The sequence below is a fragment of the Lactuca sativa genome, chromosome 7, assembly GCF_002870075.4.
Source record: "Lactuca sativa cultivar Salinas chromosome 7, Lsat_Salinas_v11, whole genome shotgun sequence".
Classification (NCBI taxonomy): Eukaryota; Viridiplantae; Streptophyta; class Magnoliopsida; order Asterales; family Asteraceae; genus Lactuca; species Lactuca sativa.
In genome coordinates this window covers 22,111,726-22,125,914 of record NC_056629.2, presented here as the reverse complement: position 1 = coordinate 22,125,914, position 14,189 = coordinate 22,111,726, and the positions used below count along the sequence as shown (strand labels likewise).

The following is a 14,189-nucleotide window of genomic DNA, read 5'->3' as shown; positions in this document are numbered from 1 at the left end:
AGAGAGAGAGAGAGAGAGAGAGAGAGAGAGGGGGAGGGAGGGAGAGCATGACCATGGACATTATTCGACTTAGTTTAAGTTTATAACCATTCAAGTTTCAACACATCCTTTTCACATCTATTATACAAACCAGTTTGTTAGTCATATTAAATCAAGTCTATTTATTGAAAACTGAGTGAAGCTTTTTATTTAGTTTCTATATTAATAAAAGCTTAAGTAAGCTCTTATTTATTATGTGAATAGATTTTTCAATCAAACTCCATGTCTTAGAAATGAGCCTCTCAAATGGAGTGGGAAGAGGGTGGGTGAGCAGTTGCGTGTTGAAGACATCATCATTTATAGGTAGAAGAGCACCTTTCTAATTTCTATTGCTTTCTCAATTTGTCCCACGTCGTTGGAAAATGGAATATAGTAAAATGAGCTTTGTTTTGGAGAAAACTAGGAAGGCTTTGTCAATGTCTTTACAGCTGCTCAATTGTCATTTCTTATTGATTGTGATTAGTGTGGCATAATAACAAAACTTCAGCGGGGGCAGTTGCCCCACACCCTGATTATAACGTCCCAGACTTCACAACAACAAGGTTGTATTTTAGATTTGTAGGTGATTTTCATTCGTGAATTTTAAGGAAGTGTCCCATGAGATATAACCAAGACCATGACCCTTAAATGTCCATTCCCTGAACAAAATAAAAATTATTTTGTCCACTGATCATATATCTACATTCGGGACCATTAAGATATTTATATTTTAGCCAATATTCTATCTGCAAGAGAGCAATGCATTGTGTAATAATTGTGCTCATTCCGTCATTCGATTAGATATTTTAAGAGGGTGTTTGGCTAAGCTTATTTATGACTTATTTTCCGAGCTTATTTTTTATAAGCTCATTTTTCTGACTTATTTTTTATGACTACGGCTTATTTTCTTAGTGCAAGTCATAATAAGCTCAAAAGTTCAAAAATAAGTTAGAAAAAATGAACTTATAAAAAATTAAGTTCGGAAAATAAATCATAAAAAAATTTAACCAAACACCCTTTAAGATAACTTTTTAGAAAGGTGGGCCACAATAAAATGGAAGCATTTGACGGGATATGTTAAGGAGAGTCCAATTCATGGTTGTTAACAGTTTTAAGATTTAACATTTAGTCGGTAAGATTTAACATTTTGTTGTAAATATATGATTATCAGACAAAATTATAAAACTGGTCTTTATATTTTATAAAAAGCCATAAGTTTTGTGAAAAGAACCGAAAATGGTGTCTCATCGTCATTTGCACGACATCTTGCAAATATATGTGATGATTAAATAAAATAAACTAGAGTTGGCAACTGATCGATGGATTTGTCGGACTCAACCCCTTTATTAATTGGGTTAAAGATTTCAACTCAACCCAACATGTTCATTTATATGAGTTGATATTTTCAACTCAACCCAACCTTTCAGATAAATAGTTGTCAATGAGTTGACATGGCTATGTGGTTTTCAACCCAATCTATTAAATAAATAGGTTAAACTTGGGTTGACCAATTTAAAATAAATATAAATTAATTAATTAACTAAAGATTACGCCATTTAAATAGTTAGACTTCAATAAAATTTCAAAGTATGATAAAAGCACAATCTCAATTCACATATACAAAGAAATTGTTCAAATAACATTAAAGATATATGTATATTCTAAGTGATTTTTGAAGAGTGGCTAGTGTTGTCGATACCAAGAAAAAAATATAATAAATAGGATTCCATTTTTTTAAATAAATAATAATACGAACATTATAATTTATAAACTAATACTTAAGTTAATACATAATAATATTTAAATAATTATTAAATTAAATATAAATTAAAATTAAATGGGTTGGTGGGTTGGAAATGGGTTTATAATTTTTACCCGACTCAACCTATTTGATTAAATGAGTTAGACGGATTGACTCATTTAATTTAAATAAGTTGAAAATCTCAATCCAACCTACTAATTTTGAGTTTGGTTCAGGTTGAATTTATATTTGTCGGCTCTAAAATAAACTACAAAAACTCTTGACTAATTTTGAATCCTAAAAAATAATGAGATTGATTATTTATGAAAATATAACATAATCATTAAATGAAGTCCATTGACAAAAAAATATAATTGCTCCATAGGAAAGTTAATTCATGTTGCAAGGTTAATGTTCCTATAGCCACCGCTTTTATGAATTTTAGCAATCATATTTTTTATCATGGACTTCCCTTAATGATGTGTTAAATTTTCATAAATAATAAATCTCAATATTTTCTAAGATTCGAAAATTAACAGGATAAGAACGAAAAAAAAAACATTTACAATTTGTTATGGAACCGAATAGAATATATTGAAAAGAACAGGTATATGTTTATGAACTGCAAAAAATGATGATTTTGTTATATATATATATATATATATATATATATATATATATATATATATATATATATATATATATATATATATATATATATATATATATATATATATATATATATATATATATATATATAGACATCTATTGTGGATTGACATCTATTGTGTGGACGTGTGGATAATGGTATTCTGTGAGAATTACAAAGAAAATATGTTGTTTGATAATATGAATACGTTTAATCTTATACAATTATTTTAATTATTAAGCATTTTCATTAATTAAATTGTCTATAAGGTTATTATATATTTTTTTAATTATTCTCATTCTGTCAAAATATTATCAGGATGTTTATTGAGTCGTATTCTGTAAGAATTAAAATAAATAAAAAAACGATGAATGAAAACAAAAATGAATTAGAATTTGTGAGAATCCATTAAAATAACAATAGTTATGTGAAATTGAAGGTATTCACATTACTAAACAACATATTCTCTTAGTAATTTTCATAAAATAGCATTATCCACACGTCCACATAATAATTGTTCATCCACATTATAACCTATCTATCTATCTATCTATCTCTATATATATATATATATATATATATATATATATATATATATATATATATATATATATAGAGAGAGAGAGAGAGAGAGAGAGAGGTTGTTTAGTATATATATATATATATATATATATATATATATATATATAGAGAGAGAGAGAGAGAGAGAGAGAGAGAGAAAAGAGAGGTTGTTTAGTATTTTGTTTAAGCTAAAGTGGTTGTTTGCATTGCATAACATTCTAATCTCCATAATAATGATAATATAAGAAGGTCAAAACCAAAATGAGATTTTTCGCGGTAGCAATCGATATTTCATTAGTTATTGAAAACTATAAAAACTATGTATTCTTAACCATATCCATACATCCATAATCCATAATACATGTTATCTTAAACTTTTACCGTAAATCCATAATCCATACAAAACATTAAACTTTTGCTGTGAAAACACCCAATTGAAAACTAAAATATGAATCTAGGGACGTATGTCGCTACAAAACAAGGAAAAAATACTATTCATTATCCAATTTCAGGTTTTAGAACCGAATAAGCCCATAATTGTTGGAACTAAAGCGGAACCCCGAAAACCGATTAAGCCCAAATCTCAAAACCAGGAACCGAACCGGAATTGCTTATTTAATGCTAACCAGTCCTAACTGGTTCAGTTTTCAGTCTGATTTTTTGGTCCAAACGTTATCCCTATATTAGACTTGTTTGTAATTATCTAAATAATGTCTCAGAACCAAGAAAGTAAATAAAAAGTAGGCCTAAATATATAAGTGTATATAGGCCAATGAGCAGTGATAGAAAGCTAGGTATCGATAGTAATCTACTAGGTGTGTATTTGTGGATAGAACAGAATTTAGATGTTAAATTGTAGCTCTATACAAACAATAACAATATACATCCAATACTTAAACATAAACAATAGCTCTATATTAAGTTATTAACAAAGCAAATTAACAATCTAATATTAAAGGTTGGAATTAATAAGAAAAGATGAATAAAACAGGACCAAAAACTAAAATAAGTAAACAAAAGTTAATGGAAAATTGATTACAAAAGGTAAATAGGAAAAAGGGTGTCTTCAGTTGTGTGACGCGCAATATAGTGTTATTCATCCTTTGGATTATTTTATCACAATCCCTAATCCCTTTCAAAGAGGCGATATTTAGCAAATAACTACCGTAAGGAACAAACAATATACATACATCTACAGACAATACTTTACAACCATAAGTTCCAAAAAAAAATCTTGATTTTTCTTGCAAATATTTGATAAGGTGGGTAATGGTTTATGGTATGTCTAAAAAATCAAATCAAGAATCAAGAGCGGAATAAGCAAAAACGAAACATTGGAAAGGAAATAAGGAATAGTACTAATCTTTTTTCATTTTATCCAACTATACATGTACATACTAACTTATCCAACCATACATTAAAGCAGATAGATGTAAGAAGCACAACATTAACATGATCAACAAACTCATTTCTAACTTACATAACTCCTCCTCCTAAAATCAAATCCACATTGTATCTTATCCGCGTCCCTTCTTCCATTAATCCCAACAAGAATCGCAAAAATTGTTTTTTTAGAGTAAATTACATTTTTGGTCCCCAAATATTTCGGATTTTTACGATTTTGATACCAAAAAAGTTGTCTTGCAATTTGTTAACCTTTTTTATCCATGTTCCGAGTAAAATGACTATTTTGGTTATTGAGTAGAGCTGATTTTTGCACAATTGGTCTCAAAATTTATAGTTGTTTGCTTTGAACAACGACCAAAAACATAACAAAAACTTCAAATTTGTACTAAAACTGCAAGAAAAAACTTTTTTGCACTAAAAATGCAAAAATTAACGATACTTAGGGACCTAATATGTAATTTACAATTTAAAAGTTTTACAACTTCCACAATTAACTTACTGATATAAGTGATAACAAAAAAATAAATTATATTTTTGGTTCTTAATATACCTTTTCAATTTTGGTCATTCTTTAAAAGGTTTTTATAATGTTTTTGGTCCGTGTTCAATTTAAGATAACTCTTTTGGAAACAAAATTTTAAAAATTATAGTTACAGACTTACAGTCATGGCTCAGATTTAATCAATTTACTTGGAACAATGAATCAGTGACCAAAAATGTTACAAAATCTCAATTATAAATATACTCGGGGACCAAATGTAATTTACTCAAAAAAAAAAAAAAACATAGTTACATTACATTTTGCATATTTGCATACCCCTCCATTACTCCCATAATCATCAAGCGAACCCACATTTGACTATGATCTACATTTAGCATGAACAATCGGGTCTAACTAAGACCTATCCATACCCCCCCCCCCATTTGACCAACTTTGACCATTCATATAAATCGCACCTTTATACATCCATTCTTCCATTTCATAACTGTAAAAATCATCAAAAGGCTCTCTACATAACACACAAGCATTTTGATCCTCGTCAGCAGCGACCGCCACTTCATCATCATCTTTCTTTTCAATTACATTTTCAAATGGAATTAGAAATCCGGGGACTGGATCGGTTCCTAATGCTTCTACACTCTGCACTACAAAGCCATACGATGACATTTCCAAATCATTTTTGGGATGGTTTTCATTTACAATTTTATGATATGTGGTTTTTTGTTATGTGTCAATCCATGTGGTTACAATGTTCCTTTTGTGATTCGAACCGAAGCCCACATGTTTTGCATTGTCTGATAAGATCGGTGTATAATGCGGTTATTGTGGACTTGTGGCACGCTTTTAGAACATTGTTATCAAATTCGAGTCCTACTAAATCCTATAAACAGAAAAAGATGACATGAAATGATTCGACATGACAAAACATGTTGTATTTTATTTTGCATGTGCATTAAAATATGACTAAGACAGATGTAAATGGGACAAAGTTTTGAAAAGTTTTGCCTCACATTAAAATGGTGGGACATGGATTTACTATTCATTTGTGTTTGGGGTCTAACTTTGTTTTTACAATTTGGTACTTCAAGTTTAAATGTTGTGTACTTTGGTTTATTTACAATTTGTGTTTGGTGTCTAACTTTGTTTTTATAATTTGGTCCTTCAAGTTTGAAAAGTTTTGCCTCACATTAAATCACATTAAAAGGGTGGGACATGGATTTACTATTTATTTATGTTTGGTGTATAACTTTGTTTTTACAATTTAGTCCTTCAAGTTTGAATGTTGTGTACTTTGGTTTATATATATATATATATATATATATATATATATATATATATATATATATATATATATATATATATATATAGGCTTAGGTTATTATATTCAAAGTAATTATTGTGTTACTGTATGTATAAATGTGGGCCAATCATTTTACTTATTTTAAAAAAATGATTAATACATATTATTGAATTAAATATAATTGAAAAATACCATCTAATTTAACTAGAAGGGTATTTTAGTCAATTAATATAGATTTAATAAAGGAAATTTACATATTTTAAGGGATCATAGATTCTATTAATTTTAAAAATCCGATTTTACAAATTATAAGGTTTTAATTTCGGACATTCTCACAGAATATGTTTGAGTATGTTCAAAAATAAAAATATTATTAAACCATAAAATAATAAAAATATTCTTGGACATATTTCTTGATCATAACTTTAAAAATTTCTTGTAGAATAACAAAATTCTCGAACCATCAAATGAAGAATTAAAACAACAATTACATTAATTCTTATAGAATACATGTAACAATTACTAAAAATTACATTTATTTTTAAAGAATAAAACTAAAAAAAAACTTTCAAATCTAGAAAAAAAAAACATCAAAATCTAACAAAGACACTAATACATTCTAAAAGAATAATGTTGCTAAGAGACGTCGTTCAAATTTCGTGGTCCGTTCTTCAAGCATCAGCTTCTGTAGAAACAAATCCAATGAATAAATTAATGAGAAAATATCTATATTCCATTCCAACATAATTGGAATTCGTGATTCCATTCTGATAGAATTGGAATTTAATTACCAATAATTATATTAATTTGGGGAATTCTAATAGAATGTTCATGATTATCATAAAAACTTTCTTTTCTGATAGAATGCTATAAACGAAGAGATACCATTCAGTTGAAGGATTTTAGCCCTACACTTCTCAAAAGCCTAAGGCATAACACCCATTGTACTGTTACCAGCCCCACACTTCTTACTATTCATATTAGAAACAGCAAGCATCTGATCTGAAATACAAGGATCCATCACAGTATCATCAGGAATGCCCGAAATACCCTGCCCAGCAGTCAGATAATCCTCATCCATTTTTTCAAAAAGATCCTCTTCAATCGATCCTAAAACATCAAATCTATTTTTATTGTTTTTCTTATTTTCACCACCAGACAACACTACATTACCATCAATCTCTTTCTCATTTTTATTCCTAAGATCAACATCTGATCTGTTAATACCTAAATTACCCTTCACAGTATCAATTTATATAGAATTCGAATTTACCAAATTGTTAACAGTTGTCATCGGGGTATTTATAACTTATCCATACAACACTTAATGACATCAAAATAAAACATACCTTAAGGTAACAAAAGGGTTCCCAGTTTTCATTTGATGTGTCCATACCTCATTAAGCTTTTTGTAGAGTTCTTCTTCAACACCAGCTGTAACATCAATTCCTGTATCTTGTAATTTAGCAACGCCCCTTGAGGCTACAATTGGATTCGGATCAATCATTCCCACCATCACTTTTTTGACTTTTGCTTTGATTAGTGCTTCAGAACATGGAGGAGTTCTTCCAAAATGATTCCATGGTTCTAAACTCACATGTGTAGTTGAGTTCTCTGCCAATTCCCCAGTGTCCCTTAAAGAAAAAACCTGTGAAATGGAATAAAAAAAAGCGAGTCATACATATATCATATATGTGAAAGTTCGAAGCAGAAAAGGCAATATTGAAGTAAGTACCTCAGTGTGAGGTTGCCTAGCTTTGGGATGAAATCGTTCACCAATGATTTTCCACTCTTTAACGATAACACAACCAACCATGGGATTAGGTCTAGTATGCCCAATAGCTTTTCCAAGCAAGCTCTACACACCTCCTTATATAAAATCCGGTGTCATTATCTTTCTTATCATCTTTCCCAAGTGACGCTTCTTCACATGTAATCCCACCTAATCCAACGTGCCTCCTCATATTGTTTGTTGAATCAGATACCTTTCTGGTTGAATTACATGACCCAAATCTATAATTCGAAAAGGATTGAAATTTAACAAATTGGGTTGAAGGTGGGTTAGGGTTTAAGCAGCGAAACAAAGATGAGGTTTTTGTGGGATTGAGATTATAGTTTGAAATTGGAAGTGTTTGGGCATACATTATGAATACCCCCATAGCAACAACTTGTGAATTTGATGAGAGGGAAAAGGTTAGGGCGACGATGAATAGAAGAGAAGAGGAAAGAGGCGGGCGTAAGGATATATACTATAAATTGGGTTTTAAAACTGATATTACTAAATTAAAGGGATATTAATTGATTTATATATTTACCATAATTAATTAAATGTAAGATTACATAATTACCTTTTTGAAATGATCGGTCTACATTTATTCATACAATAACACAATAATTACTTTAAATACCTGAACCTAGCTCTCTCTCGCTCTCTCTCTCTCTCTATATATATATATATATATATATATATATATATATATATATATGTCACACCCCCAAACCAGAACGGCGGAAACGTTCAGGGGCGGAGGACGTCATATTCAGTATCATAACAGTTCATAGAAAGGAAAGCACACACCACCATACATATATAAAGGTTTTAAAAATATTTACATCATTGTATTCATTACATGCTCAAAAGATAAATGCATAAACATCTTTCAAAAGAAATAATTAACACCAACGCGTTAATCCCCAAAAGTTGATTTCCAACCTGCTTAACGGTTCCCTGAGAATACAAGTTATTTCAAAAGAAAAAATGTCAACAATTAAGTTGGTGAGTTCATAAGTGATTTAGAAACATTGAATGCCATTCCAAAATGAGTGTATATTTTCCAAGAAAATCCCTTATTTTCTTATAAAAGTATGAAATGCATGAGAGTATTTGTGTTGAAAAATTTAGCTAGTTGAACCAAGAAAATCCCTTATTTTCCTAATAGTTGTTTGGTTTGTATATAGGAAAATCCCATATTTTCCTAAAGTAATAGTTTGTTTAATGTCCAAGACTAAAAATTGGAAGCATTCCACATGCTTTAGAAGATTTTTAAACATAGATTTATAAAATAAACCTATCAGAAGATTTCAGTTTGTTAAATAAAGAATAGTTTTAATAACTACTCGTTCATCAATCAGAAGTACTATAATAGTTGTGTATCCGATGAGTTTTATAACCATACTAAACATAATATGCCTGTAGCGACGTTCTTCAGGTGTCGTAGCGTTATGACAAACTGTCACCCCAAAGGACGGACTGTAGCTAACAGTCAGGGCACGGGATCATGACTTCCCGTATAGATCTATACACATTTGACACGTTCTCCGAACGGGAGACTCTGGTTATAGACAGGACTTGTAGCGATACCTTCTAAAAAAAGGCAGTATTTGAAGATGTACACGTCTCATGGATTCTCAACTAAGTCTGTATTCAAGTAATAGTTTGTGTGCAAAGTTTATCCTTTTTCACAATGTTTGACAAAGCATAAATCATAAGTTTTTAGAATGTATAAAACGGTTTAGCAACGAAGGATACTTTTGAATTACTAAATACTTTGTATAAATCTAGTACATGCAAAGTATGACAAGAGTTTTCACATAGTAGTACTAAATCACAAGTGGTTTATTTGATAAAAATGAGTAAATGAAATTTTATGAAATACACGATAATAATCGTATGTTTACTTGTATCCCCCCCCCCCCCCTAAAAGAGTATAAAAGCATTTAAAATATATTTAAAGTGTGTTTGAAGGGGGTATGAACTCACTTGGAAGTTTGAAGATAGCGAGACGGAAAACCGGGCAGAGTTTCGTCTCGGGAAACGGATTTTTCTCGGGATTCTCGGGAATCTCGGGAGTAAAATCGACCTTCGGGACTAGAGCAAAATGACCAGGGCGTACGGGCGTACGCAGCGCGTACCTGTGCGTCATGCATGAGCGAGTCCTCGACTGCCCCGGAGCTCAGATGGGACGGATTCGCATAGGCTCGCATAGGGGCGACGTGGACGGACCGAGACCAAGGCCCTCGCGTACGCGGGGCGTACGAGGCTACGCAGCGCGTAACCCGGATGAGGTTGCTGACTCCTCCTTCGGATATTACTAGAATTTTGATTTAAATTTATTTATAATAAATTTAATAAACTGCAAAAAATCATATCTTCTTCATACGAACTCCGTTTTCGATGGTCTTTATATCCACGCGTAGGTGAGACTATGCTCTACAACTTTCGTTTAGACTCCGTTGGCAAATTATGAAATTATTTTTATTATTTATTTATTAAAATGATGTGATTAAGAAATTTCTTTAAAAATTCATAACTTCTTTATCTGACGTCGGTTTTTGACAGACTTTTTACCGCTGAAATACCATTTTCGAGACCTTCAATTCTTGTTTAGGTCATTCCGGCCAAAAGTCGCTCGATCTCCGATTCGAGTTTTTAGCTGTCTGCTGCTAAGCCGAACTTGGAAAAATCTTAACTTCAATAAACGAAGCTGGATTTGGGCATCCATTTTACGTACGATCCCGGTTTAATGATATTAAACATAGTAGGAATTTAAATAGATACTTTTTGGGCATTTTATTATCAAAGTTAATTTTATAAACTCCAAGGTGGTTACAATACTTGACTTTTTAGGTCATTACAAAGAGTTGAAATATCGGGTTGTTACATCATCACCCCGTTAGAGGGAATTTCGTCCCGAAATTTTAATACAAAAGAGAAGTCTTAGGGGCTGGGGAAGAGGTGCGGATACTTCTATTGCATTTGGTCTTCCCGTTCCCATGTGAACTCGGGTCCTCTCTTAGCATTCCATCGAATCTTAACTATTGGAATGCGACTCTGTTTAGTTCGTTTAACTTCCTTATCCATGATCTCGACGGATTCTTCCACAAAGTTAAGATTTTCATTTAGTTCGATTTCCTCGAGTGGTATTACAAGTGTTTCGTTGGACAAACACTTTTTCAGGTTCGATACGTGGAATACTGGATGTACTTTGTTAAGTTCGATTGGAAGTTGGAGTTTGTAGGCCATTGGGCCAACTCTTGAAATGATTTTGAAGGGTCCAATGTACCTAGGATTTAGCTTTCCACGCTTTCCAAAGCGTATCATGCCCTTCCAGGGTGAGACCTTCAGTAGAACATGGTCGCCAATCTGGAATTCCAAGGGCTTACGTCTTTTGTCGGCATAGCTCTTTTGCCTATCTCTTGAGGACTTTAGTCATTCTCGTATTTGCACGATCTTTTCAATCGTTTCTCTGATGATCTCCGGACCAGTGAGGGTGCTGTTAGGGACTAGCCCTTTTTCCAATTGCGTGTCGCCCACTTCCGTCCAGCATAGGGGTGATCTGCACTTACGACCGTAAAGGGCTTCAAATGGAGCAGTCTTGATACTAGTATGATAACTATTGTTATAAGAGAACTCAACCAAAGGTAAGTGAACATCCCATGCCTTACCAAAGTCGATTACACATGCTCGCAACATGTCTTCCAAGGTTTGGATCGTCCTCTCACTCTGTCCGTCAGTTTGTGGGTGGTATGTTGTACTCATATCCAACCTTGTTCCCATGGATTTTTGCAGTGATTGCTAGAATCTGGAAGTGAATCGGCTGTCTCTATCTGAGATGATGGACATCGGTACTCCATGAAGTCGTACGATCTCCCGGATGTAGGTTCTTGATAGTTTTTCCATCCTATCAGTTTCCTTGATCGGTAAGAAATGGGCTGACTTGGTTAATCTGTCGACGATTACCCAAATAGTATCTTGGCCACTCTGAGTTTTGGGCAGTTTGGTTATGAAGTCCATGGAAATCTGCTCCCATTTCCACTCAGGTATTTCAGGTTGTTGGAGTAGACCTGAAGGTTTCTGGTGTTCTATTTTTATTTTGGCGCAGGTCAAACACTTGCTCACATAAGTAGCAATCTCCGCTTTCATGTTTGGCCACCAGTAGAGTTGCTTGAGATCTAGATACATCTTGTCTGACCTTGGGTGTACGGAGTATGGAGTCCTGTGTGCCTCGCTAATAACTACCTCTCTGAATCCACCAAACTTGGGTGTCCAGATCCGGTTCATGAGGTAGCGTGCTCCGTCACTCTTGATTTCTAAGTTCTTGTCCATTCCCCTAAGGGCCTCACCTGTCACGTTTTCGGGTTTCAAGGCCTCTATTTGAGCTTCCTTGACTTGCGCTGACAGGTGCGAATGGATCGACATGGCTAATGACTTCACTCTTCGGCCAGAGTATTCCTTTCGACTAAGGGCATCGGCCACGACGTTCGCCTTTCCCGGATGATAGCGAATCTCACATTCGTAGTCGTTGAGCAATTCGACCCAACGTCGTTGTCTCCTGTTTAACTCCTTCTGGTCGAAGATGTGTTGGAGGCTCTTGTGGTCTGTAAAGATAGTGCACTTGGTACCGTATAGGTAGTGCCTCCAGATTTTAAGAGCGAAGACCACCGCTCCAAGTTCTAAGTCATGAGTGGTGTAATTGACTTCATGGGTTTTTAGTTGTCGTGAGGCATATGCAATAACCTTTCCCCTCTGCATTAGCACACAGCCCAACCCTTTCTTTGAAGCGTCGCAATACACCACAAAATCTTCGGTCCCTTCCGGAAGAGAAAGGATAGGTGCACTGCAAAGGGCTTGTTTCAAAGTTTGAAATGCAGCATCTTGCTTTTCTCCCCAGTTGTAGGTCACACCTTTCTGGGTTAAAGCGGTAAGAGGCTTTGCGATGCTGGAGAAATTCTGGATGAACCTTCGATAATAACCAGCAAGACCTAGAAACTGGCGAATTTCGGTTGGTGTAGTTGGTGCAGACCAGTTTTCGATAGCCTTGATTTTTTAGGGGTCCACGTGGATTCCTTCTTTGCTGACCACGTGACCGAGGAAGTCCACCTTTCTAATCCAAAACTCACATTTTGAGAATTTTGCATTAAGTCTCTCAGTTCGTAACGTCTCTAAGACTTGTCTTAGGTGTTGACTATGTTCTTCTTTATTCTTTGAATAAATGAGTATGTCGTCTATGAATACTATCACAAATTTATCCAAGAATGGACGACATACCCGATTCATTAGATCCATGAATACGGCCGGGGCATTGGTTAGTCCGAACGGCATCACTACGAACTCATAATGTCCGTATCTTGTTCGGAAGGCCGTCTTGGGAACATCACTCTCCAGGACTCACAGCTGGTGATATCCCGACCTCAGATCGATCTTGGAGAAGTAGTTGGCTCCTTGGAGTTGATCGAATAAGTCGTCGATTCGGGGTAGGGGTTATCGGTTCTTGATGGTAAGTTTGTTGAGTTCTCGGTAGTCGATGCACATCCTGAACGATCCATCCTTCTTTTTCACGAACAACACGGGTGCTCCCCAGGGCGAGAAGCTCGGCCTGATGAATCCTTTTCCAAGTAGTTCATTCAGTTGGCTGGATAGCTCCTGCATCTCTGTTGGGGCTAATCGATAGGGTGCTTTGGCTACTGAGGTAGCTCCGGGAACCAGATCGATTCTGAACTCGACTTGTCTTGCGGGTGGTATTCCTGGAAGGTCCTCGGGAAAATCGCATACGTCGGGCACATCCTTGACGTCCTGTAATTCGCGTTTCACATCTATAACATGTGCCAGAAACGCGTGACACTCCTTGCATAGGCACTTCTGTGCTTGGATACTTGAGATGATACGAAGAGTGGTACTGGGTTTGTCACCCAAGACAATGAAAGTTTCGCCGGTTGGCAGATTAAGGCGAACGGCCTTCTCGTAACATAAATGTCCGCATGATGTGAACTCAGCCAATCCATGCCAATGATGACATCGAAACTCTTAATCGAGACTGGCATGAGGTTGATTGGAAAGGGATTATCGTTTAGAGTCAGGGTGCAGTTTAAATATATTTCCTTAGTGCCTTCGGTTTTCCCGTTGGCCATTTCTACTATGAATGTTTCACTTAATGATTGTGGTATTGGTTTTAGCATGCCTTTAAAGTCGTGACCCACAAAACTCCTTTCTGCTCCACTATCAAACAAAATG

At 34.2% G+C, this 14,189-nt stretch overlaps 1 pseudogene; it reads right to left on the bottom strand.

Moving 5' to 3' along the window:
- Window positions 1-7,103: 7,103 nt before the first annotated feature.
- LOC111890984 (riboflavin biosynthesis protein PYRD, chloroplastic-like) lies at window positions 7,104-8,352 on the bottom strand (annotated as a pseudogene).
- Between the last annotated feature and the right edge of the window lie 5,837 nt (window positions 8,353-14,189).